At 44.1% G+C, this 15,755-nt stretch overlaps 1 protein-coding gene and 1 non-coding gene across 2 annotated transcripts in view; one reads left to right on the forward strand and one right to left on the reverse strand.

The window, feature by feature from the left end:
• Trnap-ggg (transfer RNA proline (anticodon GGG)) lies at positions 1-73 on the reverse strand. The gene has a single exon. It is a non-coding gene; the product is annotated as a tRNA-Pro (tRNA).
• Positions 74-1,654: 1,581 nt separating this feature from the next.
• The window catches only part of LOC135400132 (uncharacterized), a 110,023-nt gene continuing 95,922 nt past the window's right edge, over positions 1,655-15,755 (forward strand). The window contains exons 1-2 of the mRNA XM_064631869.1: positions 1,655-1,671; positions 12,469-12,522. The gene's annotated coding sequence lies outside the window, so the exon portion shown is untranslated. The remainder of the gene's footprint in view (positions 1,672-12,468; positions 12,523-15,755) is intronic.

A 15,755-nucleotide genomic window follows, 5' to 3' on the forward strand; every position in this document is an offset into this window, starting at 1 on the left:
AGCCAGCTGTAGGACTCGAACCAACATCTTCTGGATTCCCGGTCCAGGGCTCTACCAATTGAGCTAAGCTAACACGCCTTCTCAGCGACTTCCACACTCTTAAAAATGAACTTCACCGCATAGCACGCTCTTAGCCAACCATCATCTCAAACGGTATCGTTATCTGCCCTGATTTGTTGAAAACGGGAGGCGTACGCCTTTTTTGTGACACTTATGCTGTTCATAATTGTCACAGAAAAGGCGTACGCCTCCCGTTTTCAACAAATCAGGGCAGATAACGATATCATTTGAGATGATGGTTGGCTAAGAGCGTGCTATGCGGTGAAGTTCATTTTTAAGAGTGCAGGGTGCGTCATCTGAAGGGACAAACCAGTCACTCTCTCTCACTCATCCTCCTTTCACTCTTACATTTTCGCACACTCATACACACATTCGTGGGTTCGAGTCCTACAGCTGGCCTAACCTTTTCAGTGACTTTCATCTTCCATCGTTAATTTCTTAGGCAACTTGAGGCCTTGTATGTGATTGTCCCATCTATGTTGTTCCAGCCTCAGAACGTCAGTTCTCTCATGTTCACTTGTGTCTACGGAGAGAGAGAGAAATACATGATGACGATGATATGGGGATGACTTCCGCTCATTGAGCAGAATGCTACCCCATTGCTATTGGGGGAAAATGAGAGGATGGTGATGAGGATGATGCTGACGACGCTGACAGGGTTTTAGAGAGGGGAGCGGAATACGGGAAAGAACGTCCCTTTCCCGCGTTTGAAGGTGTATAACAACAACTTACTGTGGTCGCACAAAACAGTAGACGGTGTTGCATAACTCCACGAAAACAGAAAGCACACACCGAATTTTTCCGCAGCAGAAAGGACACAGCTACACTCTTAAAAATGAACTTCACCGCATAGCACGCTCCTAGCCAACCATTATCTCGAATGATATCGTTATCTGCCCTGATTTGTTGAAAACACGGGGCGTACGCCTTTTCTGTGACAATTATGAACAGCATAAGTGTCACAGAAATGGCGTACGCCCCCGTTTTCAACAAATCAGGGCAGATAACGATATCATTCGAGATAATGGTTGGCTAGGAGCGTGCTATGAGGTGAAGTTCATTTTTAAGAGTGTAGGGTAAAGAGGAAAAGTTCAGCCAAGTACGACGCAAATTATACAACCTGATCGGGGTTCAACTTTTTCTCTTTCTTTTTTTTTTTTTTTTTTTGTATGTGTGACTTAAGGACAGAGTACAAAGATGACCTGCAGAAGTCGTCCACAGAGACAATTTTCTTAGACAATCTGGATATCATTCGATATGCCACCTGAAGTCTCACTCTCGAGCGAGCGCGCATTTTTGAACTTATCCACAAAGATAAACTCGGCGCTTTCCAAACGGGGGGAGTTTGCAGTCGAGACCTGTTGATCAAGCCATCCTTCCACGTTCCTCTAACAGCTCCTACACACATTGCACTCACACTGCGCTCATTGGTTCTGCGAGTATCAGGCTGGCCAATCAGAAAAAAAGGCTGCCGAGAGATGTCGCACGTGATTGGTGGTCGACGAGTGAGGAGGATATGGGCGAAGGGCTGGCTATAAGAGCTCAACTGTGGTCCGAACCGCTGGTTTCAAACGCAGCCTAGGAAGCAACGGGGTCCATCGGCCGGATTCGGTGAGTCTTCCCCCTTCATGACTTGTATTCGCCAGCAATGGATCGATGTTTCCCGCGCCAACTCTTCCTGCCATTTCATTTACGTTCATTTTCACCGAGTGAAAGACATGAAACGAAAACAGCTGTCGCTTAGTAAAGGACCTCTCGCGCTACACTCCTAGAAATGAACTTCACCGCACAGCACGCTCCTAGCCAACCATAATCGCGAATGGTATCGTTATCTGCCCCTGATTTGTTGAAAAGGCGGGGGGGAAGCATACGCCTTTTTGTGACAATTATGAACAGCGTAAGTGTCACAAAAAAAGGCGTACGCCTCCCGTTTTCAACAAATTAGGGCAGATAGCGATCTCATTCGAGATTGTGGTTGGCTAGGAGCGTGCTGTGCGGTGAAGTTCATTTTTAAGACTGTATAATTAGGGTACCGGGTTTTTGGATTCATCCGAAAAGCATGCAACCGTAACATTTAAAGTAATCTGAATTTATAGGAAAAATTCCGCTTTTAAGTGTTCCAGTGACTGAGAACTGAGCAAGAAAAGTCATACTTTCCTTTTGTGACGTCATCGCGACAGGTGACGATGTCTCTTTTGAGCCAAATGCACTGTATCGCCATCCTTGCCACACCTCGACATCGGAGTCACTGAATAGTTGAGTGACTCTACACTCTTAAAAATGAACTTCACCGCATAGCACGCTCCTAGCCAACCATCACCTCTAATGATATCGTTATCTACCTTGATTTGTTGAAAACGGGAGGCGTACGCCTTTTTTTGTGACACTTATGCTGTTCATAACTGTCACAGAAAAGGCGTACGCCCACCTCTCTCTTCGAATCAGCAGCGATAACCCTATCATTCGTGGCAATGGTTGGCGCACAGCGTGCTATGCGGTGGAGTTCTGTTTTTAGAGTGCAGAAGATGGACATGCCAATTATCTTCTTGAAAAGGCAGCTAACAGTTGCTACGCACTATACGCAGACAGTTAGATGGGACGCAAGCGAAAGAATGCCTCGCGACTATACTAAGAAATGTCCAGACTTTGAGGTTTATGGCGCATTATGATCTTTGTTGTTAATGTGCCATTAAACTCCCAATCATCATCATCATCATCATCATCACCAGATTTTGAGGTGATTGTGATACAGATGTCGCTGGCTCCAAATTCTGTCTCGTGGCAGTAAGCGTTTTTGCGAGGCAGCTTCTCATTCTTTTTTTACGGGTACGCGTCGTTTCACAGCTGTCAGTTTTTCTCCGAATTTGAATATATTAACTGAGATGTCAATAATAGACGGCAAAGAATTCTCCGAAAAGCACTCTTCGTTAAAAAGATGCTCCCTCAACACCCGGAAAGCTAGTTAAAATGCAACAGTTACAAAGTCGCATATATGGCATTCAAAACGTTGATATGTATTGAGAAAAACATGAATAAATTAGCACGCGCCATTTTCAAATTCGTGTTCGTCACTAAGCTGGCATTAGTCGCAAAAACCGAACCTGTTTAATAATCGCGGGATAGGATCCTGTCCTTGGGGAAGATCACATTTTCGTGTCGATACACGATACCATTCTGTTTGCAGTAAAATACACAACGAGAATGGTACTTGAAAGTTGCTATATCTGAGCAGTCATCGGAAGGGAGTTTAACGTCTTCTTTTTTTTTTTTTTTTGCGTTCCCATCAAAGATGGCGGTAGCCCCGGACAAAAAGCTACCAGTTTGTCATGTTTGCAAATAACTTTTCATTCTTTTTTATGAATATGTCGTTTTACAGCTGTCAGTTTTATCCTAGCGATCCTACCCTCTTAGAAATGAACTTCGCCGCATAGCACGCTCCTAGCCAACCATCATCTCGAATGATATCGTTATCTGCCCTGATTTGATGAAAACGGGAGGCGTACGCCTTTTTGTGACAATTATGAACAGCATAAGTGTCACAAAAATGCGTACGCCTCCCGTTTTCAACGAATCGGAGCAGATAACGATATCACTCAAGATGATGGTTGGCTAGGAGCGTGCTATGCGGTGAAGTTCATTTCTAAGAGTGTAGCTACCTTACTGCCTATATACAGGCTATAACCCTTCGGAACTTTTCGAAGTCATCCGTTTCAATCGACTCGTGTACAAAAAAAAACAAAAAAAACGGGAACTACGTACGAGCTGCCTGCAACGGCAATAAGCGTTAGTAACACTGTGAAACGAACCAGTAAGACCTTTGAAAAGAATTTCCCTTACTCCTTACACGTTATCGTATATATACAGCATTTAATCGAATGAACTACCAGAAGGGTTCACACGTGCCCTAAATTAGAAAAGCTTTGTCGAGAACGTCAAATATATTTCTTTCGGTTGCACAATGTATATACGCTGTGCAAATGTGTCTCTGCGCATGAGAGAAAGAAAAGGTTAAAGAAAGTACGGTAACAAAGCGTCTTGTCCACTCAGAAAGCAGCAATAAGGGGGGGGGGGGGGGGCGTTCGCTGACGGGCCACAACACTTACGCTGAAAAAGATGAGGCCATGTGGTGAAAGAGCACTCCGTTGTCGGCCTCACAGTGGTGGGCAATGTCACGCCTGACGCCCTGGGGGAATGTGCGTCCTGGGCCGACTTCTAAGGGTACTGTGCCGACATATGTCTGAAAGCGTGATTCGAACCCGGGTACCTCCCAGTCTCAACGTGACATGGCCAGAACGCTAACCACTGAGCCATGTGGGCCTCACGTGTATAGTTGTTGTGGTACCATATTTTATTTGAGAGCGATCCAATGAGACCGTTCTACCTGCACGAGGGGAAAGGGATTGATTGATTGATTATTTATTGATTATTTAAAAGAAAACCAGGGAGAAATTGAACTTGTCTCCTGACTAGTTCTAGGGGAAAGGGAAAAGCTGCTCTACTTGGGCATAGCTTGCATCAGACATCTGAAGAATAAAATGGCTACCAATAGATAGGGTAGAAAATTCAGCTGCTCTCATTCTCAGGTTCTTCCCTCAACAAACAGTTATCAACCTCGCGAATAATCAACTACCGACTGTCAGTAATCCAGCACTGCCTTTATACTCGCGTCAGTACACTAGCGCCGGAAGCGCAAGAAACAAACGAATTTTAAGCGTGACTTTAATGAGTTAATCGTCGAGTGAGGGGTAAATAAGAAAAAAAAAATGAATATCGGCAAAACCCTAGGCATTGTGGTCTTATCAACACTCTGCGACCCTTATTATTTTGACCAGGAGCACGGACAAGCTTTGTTTTCCAAAATATTGTTATTTAGTTGCCAGGAGCCAATTATTTTTTTATACATCATTTTTTTATTATTCGTATCTATTCATCTATGACTGATAATTGAGTTTCTCAAAAATTTAAAAAAAGTTGATTGGCTTTCGACGAGGTGTATACCAGCCCAAATACCCACTTTAATTTCAACGAGGATCGTCTTCTGATTCTATTATCTCGCTATAGGCCGAAGTCTCCTAATTAAAGGGGTAATTAGTGGATTTTAGGTAATTAGTCGTCTTGTAGTTACGTATTGTCTTCAAGAGAATGTACGCATAACTCAACTGCAAAAACGACATATAAGCTGCTCTCGTGGCTTTTCACCAGAAAAATCTACAAAAAAAACGAACACCCTGGATATTTGAAGTAATGCGGAGCATTATCAGGGATGCTTTTGTTGTCAGACGTACCTGAGCGTATTCTACGTGTGACGCAATCAGATGATGCCAAATTAGGGAAAGGGGATTTCTTATTTTTATTTTTTTTTCTCTCGGTAATTTATTTCCGTGTTCTATCGATTACATTACATAACAATACTGCATTGCACTATATATATCTCATCCGCTCTAAACGCTTCTTTTCGTATCTATTTTCTCCGAACTCCAGGAAGTGGAGGATGTCAATATAGAACACGACCGGATGAGCATATTCACGTCTTTTCTCTATCTATATCGTAGATAATAGAATGCGTTTAAAACGCGCAGGGCTGCCCTTAACGCATGGCTACGAAACTGCGAAGAGAAAACCCGCGATGATCTCCGATTCCTCAGCGGCGAAGTACATGGACTTGCGAAGATGTTCTCTCTCAGCACAAAATGCGACAACCCGGAGAGATAAGAAAGAAAAAAGAAAAGAAAGACGGTCGCATTTTTCTCGCGCAATTTCCGCGTAAGAAACAATGTTGTCAGCTCATTTCGACGGCAAAGCAACGAGGTTGCAACGAGAAAGTTATTTTACGAAAACGGTTCCCCCTCCTTCATAAGCTCCGTTCTATGCGGTTACTTGGAGCGAATGCTCGCACCGAAGCCTTTATTTTGACTGCTTCTTTGTGAAGCACCACCGTATTTTGCACTTATTGAACGCTATATGGAACGCGTGTAGTATCTTTTATTTATGGATCGGATGTTTTACCACCCTTCACGAATATTGCACGAATGCGTACTTTAATAACGCTTCTTTTTATACTCCTTGTTTCCTGCGGCGAAGACTACGTGTGACATTAAAGGAAGACTTTCCATATTGGCAAAATTACTTGGTCTGTGGTCAAATCCAGTCTACCAATGCTCTGCCCTAAAAGTAACCCCTCTGGATAATGGGGGTGGGATATGTTTATTGAAAAAAAGAAACGAAAGGTCAGCCAGACAGCGGTCAACTAGCTACTAAAAAAAGAAGAGAAAGAAAGGAAAAAGGAGGAAAGGAAAAGAAAAACAGGAACAGAAAAAGACAGTGTATTTTGTGATAAGCCCAACACGCGCTTTTGGCTTCCGACAGAAACAAAAAGCACGTAATGTCGGCTTGGAAAATTTCGGAGTTAAATTCAGAAAATTCGATTTCTCGCGATCGAAGATTGATCAAGGTGGTATAATGTCATCGGTAAAAGTGCGTAAAAGATACACACCGTTGATCCCATAAGTTCCAGGCAGGTATAGTTTCTGTATACCCCATATATCCATACCCATATACCCATACCCATACCCATATACCCATACATATGCCACACATTACACAGGTGTTCGCTTCGGTTCCCTAACTTCTACCGTGTGTCTCGGTTAAATCCCCGGGCTAAATAATTCGCGAACGTGTGCACAAATCGAATAACTTTTTTTTTTACAAGTATCTGTCCGATACCACTTACAAGCCGTGCGCACCGCGTGAGTGAGTGGGAGCCGCTCATTATTTAAATAAAAATTCAAATGAGTTTCGCGAAAAAAAAAAAAACTGCTAAATCAGGACGCCGCCGGCATAAAATGGGTACCAGCTCCCGTGGCATAGTGGTCAAGAGGATCGCTTTTTCCACGCCGAGACTGGCAGGTGAGATGGGTTCGAATCCTGTCCGTTCCCCCTGAAGTCGGCCCAGCACGCATACTAACCCCCCTGTCTCCCCCACTCCTTCCTGCTGTCCTCTCTCCATCTGTCCCAGTCTGTACGCCGCTCATACCAACAGTTGCTTCGCGGCGCTAACACGAAATTAAAGATAAAATAAAATAAAATGGGTAGTACCCCTTCTTAGGGACCTTGAGTGGACACCTTACAGAGAAAAATCTGCCACGGAAGCTGGTCATTTGTTGCAGTAATTAATTGGTTTCGGTATACATATTTTTATCGCGGCTGGTCGCGCAAGAAGCGCAAAAAGGATGCTCTCCCACTCCCTTATTCCCCCAATGAATTACGTGTTCTTAACGCAACGGGGAGTGGTGAAGAAAAAGTAACAGCCCCAGCGCTTCACCGCGACCAGCCGCGACAAAAATATGTAAACCGAAACCAATTAATTAGTGCAACAAACGACCCGCGTCGGTGGCAGGCTTTTTTTTTCTCTTAAAGGTGTCCACTGAAGGTCCAAAAAAGGGTAGCACTCATTTGAATGCCGACGGCGCCCTGCTTTAGAAGTCATGTTTTTCACGAAACTAATTTGAATTTTTATTTAAATAATGAGCGCCTCCCAGTCACTCACATGGTGCGCAGCTTGTAGGTGGTATCGGAGTGATACTTAAAAAAGAAAAGGTTCCGTGACTGGTGCACCCGTTCGCGAATTATTTAGCCCGGGGGTGGGGGGGATATGTTTATTATATAAAAAAAATTAGGAGGGAAAGGCCTGCGCTACGGCCCGGCGATTTAACTGAAACACCCGGTATATAAATATATATAACTTGTTTCTGGAGCCTTTCTATTTCATAAAATTCTAAAGTTTGCAAGGTCAATATATTCCGGCTTTGCATTTCTTTCCATTGATCCCCAACAGTTTTTTTTTCTTTTTTTTTGTGCCTGCATATTTTGGTGGCTGTTGCGAAGTAGCAATTTCTGTCTAAAGTTATTGCGTTACATCGATCAATAAATTGCAATCGCACATAACACACATCGGTATATCCAAAACTGCTCCGTGTGCAACATTTAAACGATTTTTTAACTAGTAACATTTACAGATCGATTAAACTTCCAAAACAAGGTCTGGTCTTGTCGCCCTAGTGAACTATTCAAATGATTCTCAACTTACGTTATTCGAGAGAACCGGTCATTTAATAATTTATCGTTTCCTCGAAAGATATGCTACTTGAGCTTTGGCGGATTCCCCGCAGATAACGCCGCATTGTGGGTTACCACTAATGCTTGTAACTCCCAAGTCTATGTGACCAGGAAGATAGTTTCCAAGTGCTTTCGGAACAAAATAGCTCCTGAACTCCTTCAGGAAGCTCCGTCACATGGGCAGTCTTCAATGATGATCGAAACCAATCGCCATTGAACACCGAGCGTGTCAGCTTCTCAAAGAGCATTGGATTCGTTGCCCTTTGAGAAGTTGACACGCTCGCTGGCGCCACGTGCATCTTCAATGGCCATTTGTTTCAATCATCATTGAAGACTGGCCGTCTGGCAGGGGTATTAGTGACGTCACTATGTGGCGTAGAGAATATGCAGCAAGTTTGGGCCGATTTCAGCGGAAACTGTGCCGACCTGTTTGGAAGGTGTGACCGATAACTGACGGAAAACCTCGGGAAAACCTCAGTCATAAGTGCTGGGTCGAACACGCTACCTGCGCGATTCCTCAGGGTGACCATGGAGTAACCAGCAGTGAGCGGATCCACAAGGCCATTTGGCTCTCTCTCCACGATAGCTTGACGAGAGCCAGTGCGGCGGTATATTGCTCGGGGCCGACTTCACCCAAGGAAAACGTCCTCCGTATAAGATGTAGTATAAAGGCGCCTTAATTATCTGCCGGATAAACCGAGTTAAACTGCGCCTCCATGAAACCCGAAAGGCTCGATAAGAGGTTAATTATTCGATAAAAGACCCCAAAATTCCTCGAGTCAGGCACCCGTCCGACAAAGTTTCCACAATTATACCGCGTACATATTGAACAAGATGAGAGCGCGTTATCCGTGGTTATATTGGTCGGTAATTGGACGGGGCTCGATCGGCTCCACCATTTTCATACTTGTAAACTCCGGATAGTGATTACGAACCGCTATTCCCAGATACCTTCTCGTCCGAGCGCGACCGCGCACGAGCAGCAGGGGGGGCCTCAATTGTTTAGTCGACCCTCTGGACGTGAGAAGCTGTTTATAATGAATTGGGCTATACATTTACCTGGATCCATTTGTCGCCGTCTAGCATAGGTAGCAATCATACCCGGGTTAATTACGTCTAAAATGTAATTAAATCACATTACTCATTACTGCAAGTGAAATGTAATGAAATTACATTACAATTACTACGAAAAAGTAATTACATTGCAAAGTCATTACTGCGAGCTCAATCGTAACGACGTTGGGGATGTGGAAATTCATTGTGGGCGCTGGAAATTCTTTTAACTCCCCAGTTGGCAACTCTTTTTCCGCCAGGTGCCAGCACAGGACACAGACTCGATTCTTTCGTAAAAAGTAACGAGTAATGTCCTTAAAATTACTGCCCAAATGTAATTAAATTACATTACAAATTACCAGAAAAAGTAATTCATTACTGTAATGAAATTACAGTAATGACATTACTACCCAGGTATGGTAGCAATCTACTCACTCTCCTCATTTGTTGAAAACAGGACGCCCTTTTTGTTTGTGTTCTTTTTTTATACTTTGCATTCCGCATTAATTGTCCACCTTATCTTTTCAACTCTCAAGAGACAGAACGATACCCGAACGGTGTTTATGTTCTGTTTTGATTGATTGATTTTAAAAGAAAAAAATGGAGATGGTAGTCTCGAGCCACTCGGGACTGGCTACTCCAGGACGCGTTATTAATAAAAGAAAGGGAAACTACACTAACCTCGACGCTTTGAAACGCTTTGAAAGAATAAATGAGAACATCATCACCGAGCTTGTTCTGTTTTAATGCATACAAGCTGCGCATTTCTCTGCGTTATATTTTTGCAACTTAGGCAGTGAAAGCTCCTTGCAATTACTAGCCCTGAAAACCAAAAGGCGCTTGCATACGGATGAAATATTCATTGCACTCTTTCGCTTTTTAGCTCCGCCCTGCGCTCTAGCTTAACGTCCCCCATTTTGACGTAGCGCTTTCCTCACCAATTACGATCCAGGGTTCCACGTTATGATTTTATTTCACTTGCGGAAATGGACTAGATGAATGGGAGTCTTATTCTATTCAAAATCTAAACAGGTACAACCTAAAACTGGAACGGGTTCGAATCGCGTCATATGATAGCTGCACAATTGTTGACGATTCCACCTGAGACGTCATGACGTCACAAGAGATGTCATGACGCTGAATTTCGGAACCACGGAGCGCAAAATGTAGTTCCACATAAACAAACAAGCGGAGCACTCCGCCTCACATCAAGCCTGTTTATTGGCTGGTAATTTGAAACGTCATGCTCGGAGCTCGACCCGCCGATTGGACGGCAAAAGGGCTACGTAGCCACGTGACGTAGGCGTGGTGGAGAGAGGCGCGCTGGCTATTCAACTTTGAAAGCAGTTATATGGGTCACTGACCTTATTCTGACCTGCGTTCTTTCATGGGGTACCATTATTTGTGAAATGTCTGGGGGCCTTTTAACAATGAACAAAGTACGCGTTGATCAGGCCAGACCCACAAACTAATAGTCGTTGCTTTTCCTTTTCTTTTTTTTTTTTGTCAGTATCGCTCAGTGACAGCAGTCCGCACTCTAAAAACACAACTTCAGGGCATAGCATGCTCAGCGCCAATCATTGACGAAAGATAGCGTTATCGCTTCTCATTCGAAGGAAGAGTGGGGGCGTACGCCTTTTTGCGTCAATTATCACATATCCAAATTGACACAAAAAGGCGTACGACACCACCTCTCTTCGAATCAGAAACGATAACGCTGTATCATTCGTATAGTAATGGTTGGCGCAGAGCATGCTATATGCGCTGCAGTTCTGTATTTTTTGGGCGCGGTATGGATGTCTGCACAATTCTGCGCAGAAGTCGGCCCTGGACGCATACACTGTCCCCCCATATGTGCCCTGCTGCCCTCTCCATGGCGGTGACGTCAGAGCATGTTTACCATCGAAGCGCAGTAAAAGCGCATTAACGGTCTTTTCCTATAGAGGCAGCTCGATTGGTCTTCTAAAAGTAGTTCCAAATAATGGCTCCATGAAAGTCAGTCTTGCGTGAAGGAATGTTCAAGCGACTGTGAGCAATAATGACTAACAAAATAGTTTGAAGCATTTTGAAGCACCTGCGCTTGATTGAGACAAATGGCTCCCACGCGTTCGAGCAGCCGTCTGGAACGCATTTTGACCCATGCTGCAATATTGCGTGTGCATAACAGGGTCTGCCATTATAAGTTGCTTTCAGCCCCATTAGCTCCTGCCGACCACTCAGAGACAAGTTGTTGATCACAAATCAATTTCTCATGGGCTCTATATTGTAGCTGCAAGTGAGTCCCATATATGGCAGATACTGTTATCTCTCTATGCGTTGTTTCCTGTTTTATAACGACGGCCTGTCAGAGGGATAATGTGAAATCCTGAGTCTGGCAACAACTATAGAGGGAAAGGGCGAACACACGTCCTGTGATCGTCAACTACAAATCTACATCAACGTCAACTGCATCTTAGCAGCGATAGTCTTGTACTTACTGCAATGTATAGCTTAACTGCGCTGTTAAGCACTCTTGCCTTTTTGCACTTCTTTATACGCTTATTTTAAAGTTATTGAATTGAATTTTTGAATTGAATTTTATTTCACACATGGTGTGAACCATGGCAAAAAAAAAGTGGTTTGACAAGCCATATCTTCTCTACATTCGGACAGCAGTGACATGAAATAGACTACATAAACATTATCATAACGGCAAAGCGTAATAGGTGAAAAAGCAAGCAAAATACAAACAAAGGAAAACAACACTAATTACATCAAAGCAAATCAGTTTTCTAACAAAGAAACAATCTCTTGATGCTGACATTATTTAACACGGCAATGTTGAATACACTGTGTAGTTATTTCCAAGGTGGTGGTGGTGGTGGTGGTGGTGATAGGGCTTGCCGTTGTCGGCCTCACGTATGTGGGCAACGTCACGACTCACGCCCTGGGGGAAATGTGCGTCCTGGGCCGACTTCTAAGGGAACTGTGCCGACAGTTCCCTTAGAAGTCGGCCCAGGACGCAGGACCAGTTATTTCCAAGTTTTCCATGCGTCCACAAGCTGCACCAATAAGGCGCCTCAGTATCATTGAAAGGGGCAGCTCTTAAGATAACGATATCCCCAGTGTATATTGCGTACACAACATGCCGTGTTTACTGCTCTCGTCCGCAACTGGCTAATTCTTTAACTCCTTGGTGGTGATAAACTCAATATATCTGAAATAGTTCTTTTTTTTTTCTTTTTTTTTTTTCACGCCAAGGTGGCTCTGCAAATCTGACAGCTCGGTGGATTTACAGTCGGTACAGCTCCACTTGTGAGTAAAATGCTTCATGAGCATCGGCTCTTCATTTTTCTGAGTGCCCTTGAATTGAATTGAATTTATTTAAACTCTACAAAGCTTAATTGGTAGTACAGTCCATACAGATGGAGGACCCAGAGGGGAAAAGTTTCCCACTTGAGCCACAGTCACGGAGCAAGCCGAATGTAAAGACGAGAAAAGTACACGAAGCCTGCAGTAACCTAACTATTGTAGTTAACTACAGGAAAATTACGATTAAATAGTACTTGTAACTACACTCCTGCAAATGCAAACTCCTGTGCAAACTACGCTTTAACTTCGATATCTTTTACAGTATAGCTTAACTACATGTAGTTAACTATACTGCCCATCACAGAGGCAAAGTTGCGCAATTACAGAATAAAAATTTAACACTCACTTCGGAATTAACTCGTCTCTTGAAGCAGATTGAGCACTCGATCTTTCGCCATTGATGACTTTGCTGTATACTAATCCTGCAAAAACTGTCGGAAAAGCAACAACTACATGAACGACGGCCATTAACAGCACCGTCGACCATAAATGAGGCTCCAAGTTTTTTAAACATCTTTTTTTGACGTCCTGTTGAACATAACTGGTTGTTTATACATTATTAATTTTGCTACTTACATAAACAACAACGCGTGAGAGAGAAAAAAAAATGGTTCATTCGTTGGGATTGATTGATATTTTTTTTACCCGTTTTAATGTCAGCCCTATCCACGTGCTTACAAACTAATTTACAGAAAATCCGGCTATGAATGTAATTGATACCTGTTTCAAGATCAGCCAAATAACATCAACGTGCTATACTTCGAGAGATTATTACGATTTTTTTTTTTTTTTTCAGCTGAGTTTCCGGAGCCACTGTAAAGCCGAGTCAATGATGTCCACCTACGTGGCTGTTAAGCCTTGTCGTCGCAGTTTATTTTTGCCCCGCAATCATCGTCAGTCTCATGAATATTTGACGTCCACGGGCCATAAGCGAAAGCCAGGCTCAAAGTTGGTCCCCGTCGGCTTCCGACAGCGGTTAAGCTTCCAACCTCTGCGTCGATCGCATGCGCGTTTTAGTTGTAAACGTCGCACCAAAGAGATCGCGCATCGCATTAATTACCATGGTTGCCAGATGAGCGTGGCGAAAGATGGATAAGTTCGGCGAAAAATGCCATTTGCCCGCCGCTAATTCTTTTCCTAATCTTTCACGCCAAACAGGCTTGCCTTGATTGCGTCTAAAATTGCGTTCGTTTATTATGCAACTGAAGTGCGACTAGTGTTGACTGGATTACCGGACTTTCCGCGCGCGCGCGCGTTGTCATAGAAAGCAGTATACAAGGTCAGTTGAAGACGAGTGCAAAGCGTATTCATAGATGCCGCACTGAAGAAACACAACGGGCGACACCATCAATTTCATTGGATTTTGGTTTTCTCTTTTTTTTTTCTTTTTACATTCCCGCCATCCGGGTCTCAAGTTTTTTTTTTTTTTTCTAGCTCCGTGTTAGTGACGTGAAGCAACTACAGCGTATAGGCTATAGGCTATACACATGGACGCAGGAAGGTGTGGGGGAGAGGGGGGTTAGTACGCACCACAATCACACTCATGATTGCGGTGGTGATACCGGAGACCCTGATATACCAGGTTCCGTTGTGGCGGAAAAAAAACTCGGGGAAAAACCTCCCGACAACACGGCCGGTTGCAAGATTACTCCTTCACAGTCTGCAGCATGACCAGCAACTATCACGAACGAAAGCCAAAAACCTAGTAGGCATATTCGCTCACTTCATTTACATGGCGGTAATAGAGCCCTTAGGTTACGTTGATTTACAAAATAGCAACTAAAATAAACATCAAAATAAAGCGGCCCTCTCACAACCAACTCGCACGCTAGTTATATACCCGTTCAGATCATTCACGATCATTCACAAACACATAGTCTCCGTCCAACAGTCGCGTCCCAAGACCACAGTATTCCTTCCTAAGTGGCGAAACGCGTATCTCTCGAAGAGGGAGCCTCGCGAGACCCAGTGTTGAATACGTCAGGTATCTCGTACTTAGACGACAAAATGGGTTGCTCTTTTCGCCGACACAATCTACGCGCGGCAGAAGCGGGAATTGGGAGAGAGAGAGAGAGAGAGAAGGGGGGAGGGGGAGAGAGAGAGAGAGACCACAACATCATCCGCAGTATCCTCGGTCGCGGATCCCGAGAGCCTAGTGACGCCACGACGTCTTTAAGAGGAAACTATAGGCATAGGGTGCTGTTTCTTTTAAAATTCGGTGCTAGCGCCGCGAAGCAGCTGTGGCTATGAACGGTGTACAGACGTCGACAGATGGAGAGAGGACAGCAGGAAGGAGCGGGGTACAGGGAGGGTTAGTGTGCGTCCTGGGACGACTTCAGGGGGAGCTGTCCCGACATTCGTCGGGAAAGCCTGCCGAAAAACTCGGGGAAAACCGCAGACCTTTTCTTTTTCTTTTTTCTTTTTTTGAAGAGTAGCAAGCCAAATATTGGCTGACCTCTCTCAATACTTAAAAACAACAACAACAACCACAGACAGCACAGGCAATGCCGGGATTCGGCACCTTCCAGTCTCGGCGTGGAAGGCGATCATTGGAATTGGAATTGGAAATGAAAGAAAAATATGGAGACGTTAGTCCCGACCCAGTCAGTACTGGCTACTCCGAAACGCGTTTGTGCTGTTTTTGCAGCTTCCAGAAGACACGCAAAAAAAAAAAGAAGAAAAAAACACTGCTTCCAGCGCCGGAAACTTTCAATGAATGTTGTAAGTGATTGCGAAACGCCTTCTTTCTCGTTTTACGTTCAGCAAGCGAAAGGTTTTGTCGAAAGAGAATTGAAACTCAAGTTCAAGAAGCTCAAGTACATGTTGGCTGTCAACAAACATGGTGTAGAACGCACAAGGAACGCTGAACACGTGGACGCTGTCCGTGTCTGTTCGTTTTGTTTCTCGTGCGTTCTGCCATGTTTATTGAAAGCGAAGTTACCCGAAATGGACAGATTACGTCACCAGTTACGTCACATCACTGCTCACCGCAAGGATTCTGCGAGCAGTACCCAACGTAAGGAGCGTGTCGTGCTCAAGAAGCGAGAGCGTGGAGGCCACCACTTCAACCTCCCATGGTTAAAAAAATAACGCGCTTTAACAAAAAAAAAAAGAAAGAAAGAAAAAAAAAACTTTGGTGTACGAGCTTTACGACAGGAAAAACCGTTTCCAGGCAA

Source organism: Ornithodoros turicata, chromosome 7 (genome assembly GCF_037126465.1).
Source record: "Ornithodoros turicata isolate Travis chromosome 7, ASM3712646v1, whole genome shotgun sequence".
Taxonomy (NCBI): domain Eukaryota; kingdom Metazoa; phylum Arthropoda; class Arachnida; order Ixodida; family Argasidae; genus Ornithodoros; species Ornithodoros turicata.